Below are 13,694 nucleotides of genomic sequence, written 5' to 3' on the forward strand. Positions count from 1 at the left end.
AGTTTTTGGAAAGAAGAAAGGAAATAACGTGGTTGATTCGAGCAATCGAAAGAAAGACAAAAACGAGATTGAAAGTTTTGAGCAAAATCCTAATCCACAAGATTCCGATTACGAGACCGAACCAGAATTCGAATTAGAAAAAAGTGAACCCGAAGACGAGCTGAAAAACGAGATGGAAAACATTGCTGATATGTCCATGGTGGCATACAAGAAGAGAATCTGAGAGGACACCGGTCCCGGTCTAATGCAGCCCGTGATTCCAGCCACTGACACATTCGAGCTTAAAGGACATATTCTTTCCGTGCTTAAAGACGTTCTATTTTCCGGGAAAGACTATGAGGATGCATACAAAGACCTTGATGAAGTCAATGACATAGGGGATTACTTCAACGTCCCTAACGTTCCAGGAGAGACGGTGCTTTTGAGAATGCTTCCCGTTACATTCAAGGGAGCCGCTAAGGATTGGCTAAAAGCACTTCCACCCGGTGTAATTACTACTTGGGCGCAGATGCGTGGGCAATTTTTGGAACACTTTTGCCCACCTTCCAAACTTGCTAAACACAAGAAAGTTATAGCGAATTTCGAGCAACAACCAGGGTAGTCAATATACGAAGCATGGGAATGCTACAAGGGATTGATAACGAATTCCCCTAAAATGACTTGAATGAGCAACAAGAGGTGTATATCTTTTATGGTGGGGTTAATGTCATGACAAGGCAACTCCTTGATTCTCAAGGTCCTTTAACTAAGACAAATCCGGCTGAAATCAAGGAATTAATTGAAGAACTTTCCAAGCATTCTCGTGAGTACCATAATCCTAGGCATGATGGGGCAAAAGGAATTGGTAGTGGAACTTATTGAAGATATGGTCGTTGTGTTAGCCATGCTGACACTATGGACCGAAGGATGACAAAGATGGACCAGTCAATTCATGCTATTAGAGTTGGTTGCAAAAGATGTAATGGTCCACACTTGACAAAAAATTGCCACTTGGATGATAATGGAAATAAGAAGGTGCAAATTTGCTACTCATGTGGAGATAAGTATGATGAAGATTGGAGGAAACCAAAGAAGTAGTGGTTTCCATATGAGGAATATAAGAAGCAGAAAGAAGAAAAGTATATGCAGACTGGCTGAGGCTTCTACCAAAAAGAACAACCACCTCCTGAAAAGAAATTTGATCTTGAGTCCATGCTACACAGATTCATGGAGGCTTCGGAGAAAAGACACGAAGAGGCAGATGTAGTGATAAGGGACCAACAAGCTTTGCTAAGGAATCACCAAGCATCGATCCAAAATATCGAAGCCTAAATTGGTCAACTAACCACTTTGGTGAATGAAAGATTATCTCCACCAATTCCCGAGAAAAAGCCTCAACCACATGTTATGGTGATCGAAACTGAAGAAGATACCATCTCTGAGTTCCTTGAAGCACTTGAAGTCGATCCACATCAATCAGGACCAAAGCCAAAGAAGTCGAAACTCGAAGAAAAGAATACTGTTGAGACTTCAAATCCACGACGCGGGGTTTCAAACTCCACAATGTAGGGTGAGTCTGAACAGAACAATTTTCGTGATGTTTGAACTTATCGTACCCCTTTACCATTTCTGTATCGAGCTCATATTCACCCACTGGAGTAGGAACACTTGAATTTTATGAAGCAAGTGAAGAGTATTTCAATAAATACTCCTTTTGTTGAAGCATTGTCTAAAGTTCCTAAAAATGCCAAGTTCTTGCAAGATCTACTTGACACTCGCCAGCAGTTAGAAAAGAATTCTAAGGTGATACTTAGTGAGCAAAGTTCTAAAGTAATATTGGGAGAGTTGCCAAAGAAAATGGGAGATCCTGGACGCCTCACTCTTTCGTGTGAATTTGGAAATAACACAAAGACTTATGCATATCCGATTCTGGAGCTAGCATAAATCTAATGCCTTTTTCGTTCTATCAAAAGCTAAATCTTCCAAATTTAAAGGCTAAAAGAATGACAATTCACATGGCTAACCATTCAGTGACACATCCAAGGGGCATCGTGGAGGATATTTTGGTAAAAATTGGGAAATTTGTTTTTCCAATTGACTTTGTCGTTTTAGATATGAAGGAAGGTGCAAATGTCCCCATAACTCTTGGCCGCCCTCTACTAAATACTGATAGGGCCTTGGTAGACATTCGTGAGTCAAAACTTACTTTGAGAGTGGGAGATGATGAAGTTACCTTTGGGGTAAAAGATGGATTTCAAAATGGTGATGGTCAAGGTGAAGTCTTCAACATTGATGAAGAATATGAGCTTGAAGAGTTTGAGAAGTTAATGGAAGAAGAACTTAAGTCTATCCAACAAGTTAGGCATACAATGCCAACAACTATAAAACTCTAACATCTTGGGTAAGCAAGGAGAGTGAGGAAGCATTAATTTCTAGTGATGATGAAGAGGTTACTTCAAGGTTGAACCCGATGTGACATCCCCATTTTCACGGCCAGAAAAGACCAATTTTATTTATGCTTTATAAAAGTTAGAGTACTTCTTTTAATAAAAATTTTGCGGAATTTGTTCCTAGAAAAACATGATAAATGCGTTATCAAAGCATTTTCGAAGAAATGTATTTTATTCATTTTCAAAACGTTCGGATGTCATCGTTAATACAGAAACATAAGCATAAACAGAACTTACATTCATTTACAATAGTGATCTACGTCTCTTTTAAATCTCTCAGTGTATAGTAGCTTCATATCGACACATGTGATACAAATAAGCTTGAGTGGGTCAGGTTGGGAAACCTGGTAAGTACATAGGGTTTTCAACCCACAATAATATAATTTTTATGTTTAAACATAAAACAATCAACCCAATTACCCATCCCCATTATCTTCCTTACTCTTAAGGGTCCACCCTAAGAGTCATCTATCCTGCATTCGTTCATTCCGAAGTCCCTTGCTTCCAGGGTTTATAAGACAGGCACTAAGTCCATAGCTGCCAATGCTTGTTCGTAAAGCACTAATTCCATAGCTGCTAAGGTTCATTCATCGGGTACTAAATTCATAGCTACCAGTGTTTATCTAATAGGTACTAAGTCCATAGCTACCAACGTTTATCTAACAGGTACTAATTCCATAGCTAACAGTGTTTATCTAATAGGTACTAAGTCCATAGCTACCATTGTTTATCTAATAGGCACTAAGTCCATAGCTGTCGATGTTATTTATTAGGCACTAAGTCTATAGCTGCCAATGTTTACTCATATCATCTTTTATCTCTCATCATTCATCTACCCATGTTATACCCAACATATTTGTAGATATAAAATACATATACAGTTTAAATCATTTAAAACATGTATCAAAAAACGTTCATCAAGCATAGATAGCAAGTATACAGATAATATGCACACGTAGCACGTAATTTATATAAAATACTTCATATCTATGTGTAAGATGAAAGTAACTATGCACTCACTTGATAAGGTGGTGACTCGGTACTCGGACAGCGCTTCGTTTACTTTAAAATAATTTCCTTCAACGAAACCTAGTATTATTACCACTAGATTTTAGTCTAATATTTACTGTGACTAATTATTAGTCTTATTATTATTATTATTATTATTATTATTATATAAGCGTTTAAACAATATTTTCCAACCACTATGTACAGACAGGGGCCATACATATAACACCGGAGGGCAGGACCATTTTGGCTTATAGCACTTCTGAAATCCAACAACCCTATGCGGCCCTTTAAACCAGATTCCCTGTACCGCGAGTAGTTAAAAAGATATTATAATGACACTTATATAAGTCATAATAATAGCCCAAATATTTATTATAAGTTCATAATAACAATACTAATTTTAAATATAAGCTATATTAAAATAGGGTAAGCATAACTTACTTACAATGGGGTTTTAGCTAGGAGTTGGGCTTTGCAGGGGCAGAACTTCGTCGCTGAATCTTTCTAAGAAAGATTCGTGCAACGCTTTAGCGCTCACCTTACTATACTAAAACTACAGAAAGAGAAGTCGAATCACGAGGGACCGAAATGCTCGGCGGATAAGAAGAGAAAGACTCTTGAATCAAGAGAATGGTGCAAGAAATATGAGAGCCCAAGGCTCTTATTTATAGTAATTGAATTTTCAAAAACTACCCTCATAGTTACTTAATGACCTTATAGTTATATAAACAACTAAACACCCCTTTATAATACTATTTTAAATAGATTTAACGATATATGTACTAAATTAATGTCGAAAGTATTCAACATTAGTCTTATAATGACCGCATCGTCGATACCTTTCTAATGATATATACATATGTATATATATATATATATATATATATATATATATATATATATATATATATATATGTGTGTGTGTGTGTGTGTGTGTACGTATATATGATTTATACTTTATTTTAATACGTAAATATGCTATTATAATTTGTAACTCGTTCATACGAACTCTGTTTTTGACGCTCTTTATATCCACACGCAGGTGGAGACGTACTCTACAACTTTTGTTTAGACTTCGTCGGCTAATTTTGAATTTATTTTTAAAGTTATATTTTTAACAGGCCGGGACAGGAAAAGTCCGTTAAAAATTCATAACTTCTTCATCCGACGTCCGTTTTCGTCTGTCTTTTTACTGTTGCGCTACTATTAATGAGATATTCAATTCTCATTTAGTTTGCGTTGGCCAAAAATCGATCGATCTAAAATTCGAATTTCGGGTTGTGCACTGTGTCACACCCCAAAACCGGAACTGCGGAAACGTTCTGGGGCGGAGGACGTCATGTTTAGTATCACAAGACCTGCATCATAGTAAGCAAGTAATAAACAACCATTTCATTAGAAAGAAAGTGTTTACAAAGTATGTGATTCATATGATATAGAATACATAGCAAATAACAAAAAGACATGAAGCTATACTGCTCCATCTTCTGAATCCCAGTGCGCGAACCTGTGTACTGGTCTCCTGAGAATACAAGTTATTTTGAAAGCGTAGATCAACATTTAAGCTGGTGAGTTCATAAGATTTTAGTGATGTAGTAAGTAGTAAGAAGGTTTGTAGAAAGTTGTAGTAAGTTGTAGTAAGTTCTTTGTTAGAAAAGTTTTCCTGTTCCTCCAGAAAATCCTATATTTCCTGCTTTGATGAAAGATAAGTAAAAATGACTCTACAGTCATTTCTATGAGTATTAAATGGATACAAGTTATATAAAAACCCAGAGTAAACAAACAATCGGTTGTGTGTATCTGCCCTAAGCCCACAACCAAACAAGGAACATGAAATGAGGCGGAAGACACACATCCCATTGTTTGTTAGATCGTCGCTGTATAAAACCCCTGTGTATTCACTCAGTACTCACGGAGTTAACTGTAATAGTTCCTTTATATTTTATGAAAAGATCCTTTAAGAAAACCCTTATTTCTTTTAATAAAATGATAACCATAGTAGTTCCTTCTATAATCACTTAGTTTATACTAGTTATATATAATCTAATATCGAACAAATAGTTAATTGTGTGAATCTGCCCTAAACCCACAACCAAACAAGGAACAGGGAATGAGGCGGAAGGCACACATCCAACTACCTATCGGATATTAATTATATATAACCCTGGTGTATAAACTAAGGTATTATATAATTAACCACCTAAGTTCCTTTAAGTTTTACTGGTTTAATAAAATGGATTAAACCCTTTACTGGTTAAGTTTCTAGTTTTGTATTCAAAAGTTCTTTATTTGAAAAGTATGTTTTGTACTAGAAAACGGTGCATTGAATTAGTGTCCTATGACCTGACCCATACATGGTACCCCTTATGATTACTTGGTGTATACGAAACATATATATAGCTAAGCTTGGATAGATAGTAGGATGGGTGTATCTGCTCTAAGCCCACAACCAAACAAGGAACAGGAAATGAAGCGGAAAGCACACATCCTACTACCTGTCGGACCCGATTAATATATATCCCTGAATGCATACACTAAGGAATCATAAAGTTAGCATTATAGATCCCTTTCTACTGAATGTACTAGACTCGACTGTTATGTGTGTCGTTTGTAAAATGTAAGTTTTCCCTAGTTTATAACTATCTTGACTCGAAAATAGTTTGTATTAGCTTTCAAGTGGAACTGCCACTTACTGAAAGTAATGGGAATTTATAAGTACACAGTTGTCTTTTGAATTGACATCTTGTAGTACTAATTACCTTAAAACATGTTTGTTTTAGTAAGGTCATAATGTGAAGGCTAGTACCCATACTATACGCTCTCCCTGTCAAGAGATTCTGGGAACCAAACGCGACTGCAGCAAACAATTGCTAGCCGTGTAATTCACATTAAAGTTATGTGATCATGTATACCCAGTTTAACTATCACCTTTTGTTAAGAACAATGAGTTAGTGATTCATTGGTATAATTAGATCCTGTAGTGTTCAATGCTATAGCATCTTAGTATGTTCGTTCTGTTATAGTATCTTAGTATGTTCTCTTTGAAGTATTGTATCTACCTCCTTGTTTCTCTTTATGTTATCATGTATTGTATCTACCTCCCTGTTTCTCTTTATGTTATCGTGTATTGTATCTACCTCCCTGTTTCTCTTTATGTTATCTAGTATGAACTGAACCTCTAAACTATATCCCTTATAGTTTACTAGTATTTTACTTGAACTGTTATTGAAAAGACTCATTTTACTACTAAGTTATGCTTGTACTTTAAAAACGGAGTTTTGTTAAACTATAAAGTAACATAACTTTAAAAGATTTTTTGAAATGTTTTGATCACTTATAAAAGACATAAGAAACCTTTTGAAAGATGTTTATAACAAACAATTACACAATTATCATTGTGTTCAACTTGTATTCCCCCCCTAAAAGCATTTAAAACAGTTTAAAAGATTGATTACGGGGTATGAACTCACCTTATGTGGGTGATTCAACGAATAAGCGCGTAAGGATGAGAAGTTCCACGAATGAAGTCCCGAGACACAACAAGTCCTAAATGACATATATGGCATATAAAGGCATGAATATAGTGTTTATAAGCAATTATATGGAAGGAAACACCTCTAGGGACTAGGAAACACTTTGACCAAGTGTTAGAATCACATATGATTCATCAAAGGGATGTTTAAGGTCATCATATGGTGTTTACGGCCATGGGTTTATGGCCATGGAGCTTTGGGCCGTAAACTCATGGTAAAAGGTGCATAAGTGGGTGTTTGAAGGCTTGGGAATCTTGAGGGACCATTGCTCTACACAAGGATGAGAAAAACCAACTTAATGGAGGGTGTTGAGGTGTTTACGGCCACACCAAACGTGTATGGCTGTAAACTCACCAAATGGCCTCATTTTCGGGTCGTAAAGGGAATGGTTCTCAAGGGTTCAAGTGTCTCAAAGGTTAGCTAATGTATAGAAGTGTTTAGGGCTCAAATCTTAGCCATATTTAGGGTTTACGGCCAAGTGAGATGCTCTTTGGCCGTAAACTCTAATTCATGTTGAGTTTGGTGATGTTTCAAGGCTATGATCTAATGTCTAACAGGGTATACTAGAAGATGGATGGAAAACTCACACTTTTGAGGCCTTAGATGAGTTCACGGCCACCAAGAACAAGTGTGTGTTCTTGGTTAAAGATGAAGATCTAGCAAAATGTTGATTTCCATGGATGCAATCAAAGGGTGATTCATGAGTAAGAAGAGTAATCAACAACTAGAGGGAAGAATCACTTACTTTTTGAAGATCGTGAATGAAAATCTCGATGATACTTGAGAGAGAATGGAAATGTTCTTGAGGTGTAAGTGAAATAATGAAGGAAAAGTGAAGGAATGGTGACTTATAGGGGAGTTTACGGCCAGCCATGACTTTATGGCCGTAAACTCATGAGTCTTGGTCGTGAACTCCTTTTTGGTGGTGCTAAGTCTTGAATGTTGCACAGTGTCTCTAGCAGGTACATTCTAACACTCATTCCTCAAGTGTACTAGGCTTAAAACTCCTTAGAATGACCTTTATCAAGGCTAGAACTCATTAGAAATGAGTCTGACACTCAGTTGAGTTGAATGGTTGGTCTTTACAAGGCAAAAAATTTTGGGTTGTCACACACTGCTATGCCAAATCTTAGAAAAATCATAACTTCCTCATACAAAGTCAGATTTTGACGTTCTTTTTATGCACACTCTTGGTTTAACGTATATTACAACATTAATTTAGATATCTAAGGCTAAAAATTAAGTTATCAAAAATTCACTTTTTACGTTACGCGATGTCGTGTCGGTTTCGCCGTAAAACTTCGACGGGCCATATCTTCTTTGTTATAACTCGGATTTCGACGTTCTTTATATGTACGGAACCCTGGTAACATATACTACCACTTGGTTAAGATTATTCCTTCTAAATAATCTTCCATCAAAAACTCATTTTTGATGCTCATTGTCTCTAAATTGACTTGCCCGGATCTACGGGCGTTACACCTGACAACTATGGAATTTGAATCATTAGAATTGAAAAGTGTAGGCAGTGCAAAATTGAAACCGGTGGTGAACAAAGGGCTAAAGAGAAAACTTGAAGAATGGGATTCGAAGAGTAAAGAAGAGAACTCTAAAAAGGCTTATATTAGAAGATTTCAAGCTTACAAAATGAGCAAAAGATGAAAATTGTGATGGACACTCCGAAAAATTCAACGTGAACCGGCACGGAGTCCGGGTCATGACTCCAACAAAAAGAAGCGCTTCTCGGGAGGCAACCCGAGCTCAGTTTGAAATTCTTTTCGTTTTTACATTTCTAGTTTATTTTTAGGATAATAATCATCTATATCATCATAATGTTAGAAAAGCCAAAAATCTAGTGTGGGGGTTCATAAATATTGTTTGAAAAATTAGAAACAAAATTAAAGTGCTTGGATTTTTTTTTCATTTTATCGACACCACGTCGTGGCCCAACAACCACCTCGTCGTAAGTTCATATGGCCCGATTATTCTAAGCCCAACAGACGAGCCCACGACGTGGACTTTTAAAAGTCACGAGGGGGGACCAGTATAGGATAGTTCACTTTTGACCATCCCCATTTGTTAACACACGCACGGACGAAGAAGAAGCAAACCCCACACCCAATTTTTGCATTCTACTTCCACAATTTGTGGCTTTATTTGTTTCCTATCTGCATTTGGTAAGTGATACATTCAATAATCTTGTTACTTTCCCCTGATTTTATGCATTTAGTGGTTAGGGTTTTTCTTAGAGATGAAATACCCAAAATTGAGTCGTTTGAGTGACAATTTCCCACTGCATATGTAATGTAAGACCTTAGATTGACGGAATTAACAAACCCCAAGTGCTATTGTTGGTTAGTTTTGACCTTACTCGGACCAATATAGATTCACGACATGAACTCATACACCACGACGTGGACTTCAAACCCACGACGTGGAATCTAGGCGACCAGTTTTCTGTTTTGCCTTACAATTTAATCTCTTGGTGGTTTTGGTTTGGTTTGTCTGCTATTGCTTATTTCAGGAAAAAAATGGGTCCTCAAAGGGCAGTTCCTCAAGCACAACTCCCTATTGATGTGTTAAGTATCCACCCGCTCTAATGGTTTCCTCAAAACCTCTCTCGTTCTATGCTAAATAATTATGAGAATTGGTTGGGGTGGTTGTACAACCGCGAGTTCGCAATTGCTCCTATTGTGGATTGGGCATGGTTACGCGGGGTAGGGATTGTTGTGGAGTTGGAAAGGTTTTGGTCAAAATTATTTGTGGGAGATGGATTTTCGTTCACATGCAACGGTTGGAGGAATCTATTTTCTATTCAATAACCCGTTTATCGGGAGTTATCGGTTGAGTTTTTCGCTACCGTAAATTTTGAGGATAAGACCACCGATCCCAACTACAATTAGGCACTTGCTTTTCGTTTAGGGGGTGTGTATCGCGAGTGTAGCCTTAGGGAGTTTTCATGGCGCTTGGGACTTTACACCGAGGAGGAAACAGAATCACCATATTTTGTGCTATTTTTACAGGGGTGTGTTCGATATTTCACCTCGGGGTTCTAATCACGAGTATAATTCTCGTGATGAAAGCAGGAAAAATCCGGAATCCGGTTTACTGTTTTTTGCATCGCCTCGTCACTTTCTCAATCAATCATAAGAATCACGGGGATAAGGTGCCTATTCAAAATTTGTTTCATTTGTGGAGCATAATTACACCAGACGTTTTTTGTGACATGATATCCCTTATATGCTTGCATGGTTCATGGGGAGGAAGGCGGCTAATTCTGGACCCTGTAGTCCCATAACGGGTGGACACTTAGTCACTGGACTTGCCCGGTCCTATGGTATCTTGAGTCCTAATTTTATTAGGAACCTCACACGCTTTCCTATCCAAGTTTTGAGTGTAATGCGGGTCGTGGTGAATACGGGAGGTGGATTTGTTATACCTCCGGAAGACGTTGAGCAACCCGTGTGGAAAACAGGGAACAACCTAGGCAACGATGGAGGCGCAATGTCAAAGCTCATGGAGAGAGAGGCCAACCGCAACAACCACCTCAACAATTTGAGGGTGGGATACCGACCGATCCATTTCAAAGTCGGGTTGGTTTATATTTGGATAATCTTCGTGGAGGTGTCAACTACAACACCCAAGTGCTCGACGCTTTATGTACACTTATGAATATGGATCGACCTCCCACAATACCACCTCATTGCCCGTATATTCCAACATGGGAATAGTTATGGACGAGACAAGGAGACGGAGCAGGAAGAACCAAGTCGATGACGATGATTATTAATTTTTATTTTTATGTTTTTATTTGGTTTTTGAAGTTTGTTTGTTTGTTTTTATTTGGTTTTTGAAGTTTGTTTGTTTGTTTTTATATGTTTAAAACTTGTAACCAAATGATGGATGGGTATTTTCTTTTCTTCTCTATAACTTGTTTTGTTGCAGATTTCATAAGTTTTCTTGTGTGGGAAGTTAAGAGTTAGAGATAGGAGTTTTCGAGAGAAGCCGTGTCATTTGAAGTTATGATTCGAGACCCACTTTCTTTGATAAGTGTGGGGTTATATTCATTAAAGAAACAAGTGAAAAATTGAATAGTTACAAAGTCTAAAAGTTATTTAATCAAGTTGCATCTAACTTGATTCACAGATTACGTAAATTATGGCGCCCAGTTTACACAACGTGGACATCAACTACACGTCGTGTACCCATACACCACGACGTGTAACCAAATGATGGATGGGTATTTTCTTTTCTTCTCTATAACTTGTTTTGAATTCAGTATAAATCATAATTTTTGAAAAGGTTATTAATCGATACCACGTCGTGTACCCATACACCACGACGTGGAATTCAGAAGTTAGAATACTCTTTTTCTCTACACCATGCAATGTGGCGTATGCTTTCCCACATTGGTTTATTATGCTTTGAAGATTTTCTACATTACATTTGTTGAAGATTAAAGTCTCGGATTCATATTTTTCCAAAACATTTACATATATCACTTGTTGAAGATCAAAGTTCCATTCTCCATAAATGAAGATCTCCATTTTCAAGATGTTCGAAATTTTCCACACACGTCAAGAAATCGATCTCGCCACTACTACCCCAGGGGAGTCTGTTCCTTTTTCTTCCTTATATTGCTTTATATTATTATTTTTGCATACAATGAAGGCATTGTATGAAATAAGTGTGGGGTAGGGGTCGAAAAGTAAATTGCTAGAAAATATAGAAAATTTTAAAATTTTAGAAATAGATTTGAAATAATAATCTAACAAATTAATCTAGTGATAATTAAAAACTTAAGTTGCTAGTATTATGCGGGATGATCCGATGAGAGCTCAAATGTTTAATTGAGCCAACATATGTTATAGTATATTTGTGGCTTCCCAAGTCCTAGTGAAAAGTTATGAGATATGAAAGGTAATCTGGTAGTTTATATGGCATAATAAGTTTTGCAGCCTAAACTTGAAATCTATCCAGGAGTGCTTATGTAGTCATTGCACTTAGACTAATGCCTATAACCAATAAAGGTTGAAGTTAAGCTCCCTTGCTTAAGCATGTAGGATTTTGAGCGGAAAAAGTGAGATATATCTTAAAAAAAAGAGAGAGAAATTACCGAAAAATTTGTAAGAATTTTGGAGCTATCAAGTATGAAGATAAAAAGATCAAAATTCTTAAGAAATTCAAAAGTTGAAAATACCAAAAATCAAACAAAAAGGTGGTGAATTCAAAGAAATCAAAGAGCAATATGTCAAAGAAGTGAAGAATTCAAAAGAGCTCCATTGTGGTATCAAAAGTTGTAATTTATAGATTATGTATGCTTGGGAAGCTTAACAATAATATCTTGAGGTTAAGAAAGATTTTTGAGGATTGATTCGGAGGGTTGCAGAAATGAGTGTCATTAAAGCTAAGGGGTGAAGTTTCATAAGGATTGTGAGTATTTAAGATTGGGAAGTTATTAGGAGATTTAGACACAAATATGCGCATCACGGTCATGGTATAATGGCTGAGTTCAAAATGGATTGTTCTATGTGATGCTAGTGATGAAGAGTTGAATTAAAAAATAATTAGTTTTGCTTGAGGGCAAGCAAAAGATAAGTGTGGGGTATTTGATAATGCCATATTTATACATATTTTTAGGTAATATTTGAATGTATTTTGATTAATATTTTGGTTATTTGCATAGATAAGTGGTACTTATAAGATTAAAATTGTATTTTGCAGCTAGAAGGAGCATTCTTGAAGAACAAGGACTAAGAGCGACAAGTGATGGATTTTGGATGCCTGGACATTTAAAGAAAATAAATCCCATGTAAAAAGCTGAAACCACATTGTGGACTTCACTTACACGAAGTGGCATGGACAATTCTGGAAGATGAGTACACGGAAAGTCGAAGTCCTTGCCCGATAAGGATTCATCCAAATTCACGACGTGGAGTCCTAATCCACGACGTGGAGTTCAAAATGTCGAAAAGTATAAATATCTTTGATGCTTACGGATTTAAGAGGTTAGCTGGAGAGAATAGAGATTCCAGAAGTCATTTTTAGAGGAAAAGAAGGCAGCAACCTAGTAATAACATCCAAGGAGGAGAAAGAAGATCATACTTTATTATTAGTTTGGTACATTACTATGTTTTTAATTATGAAGTTTACTTGTTTGATTGTTTCTATGAGTAGCTAAATCTAGTTGCTTTTGTTAGCTAGATGAAGTTGGAACTCATGGTTTAGTTATGTTAGTATGGATTTTTCTATTTGTTTAATGGCTTGTGTTTGATTGTTTATACCTAGCATGCTAAATTTGATACTAGATTACTTGAATTCATATTTTGTGTAGTTTAGTGACCATTAATCTGCATGAATTTGATTACCTAGTAATTTAGTGACCATTAGATTATTAGAGCTAAGATCGAACCAATCTTAGATAAGTAATTAAAGTATTTGAATTTGGCTAGGCTAGAGAACACATATTGTAAACATAATTGTGTTTGTTAACTCAATCTTACATAGCTCCAATCTTATTTAATAATTGATTGTGTGTTAAATTATGTATGACCATGCATAGTTCTACATGAATTAATTCAACATTAGTAAATTTGGACTTGAATTGCTAATAATACATTAATTGGTAACCAACGGGAATTGTCCATAATTAATAGCTAACTATGGAGGGAAAGTGGATTCGAACTAACATAAGTGTTTTGAATATTTGAATGAATAGTTG

General features: G+C 36.4%; 1 non-coding gene across 1 annotated transcript; it reads right to left on the reverse strand.

The window, feature by feature from the left end:
- Positions 1-556: 556 nt before the first annotated feature.
- LOC145141483 (small nucleolar RNA R71) lies at positions 557-662 on the reverse strand. Its single transcript, XR_013722691.1, has one exon. It is a non-coding gene; the product is annotated as a small nucleolar RNA R71 (small nucleolar RNA).
- Positions 663-13,694: the final 13,032 nt, after the last annotated feature.

Source organism: Lactuca virosa, chromosome 9, assembly GCF_052849685.1.
Source record: "Lactuca virosa cultivar CGN04683 chromosome 9, Lactuca_virosa_CGN04683_v6, whole genome shotgun sequence".
In the NCBI taxonomy this organism is placed as follows: domain Eukaryota; kingdom Viridiplantae; phylum Streptophyta; class Magnoliopsida; order Asterales; family Asteraceae; genus Lactuca; species Lactuca virosa.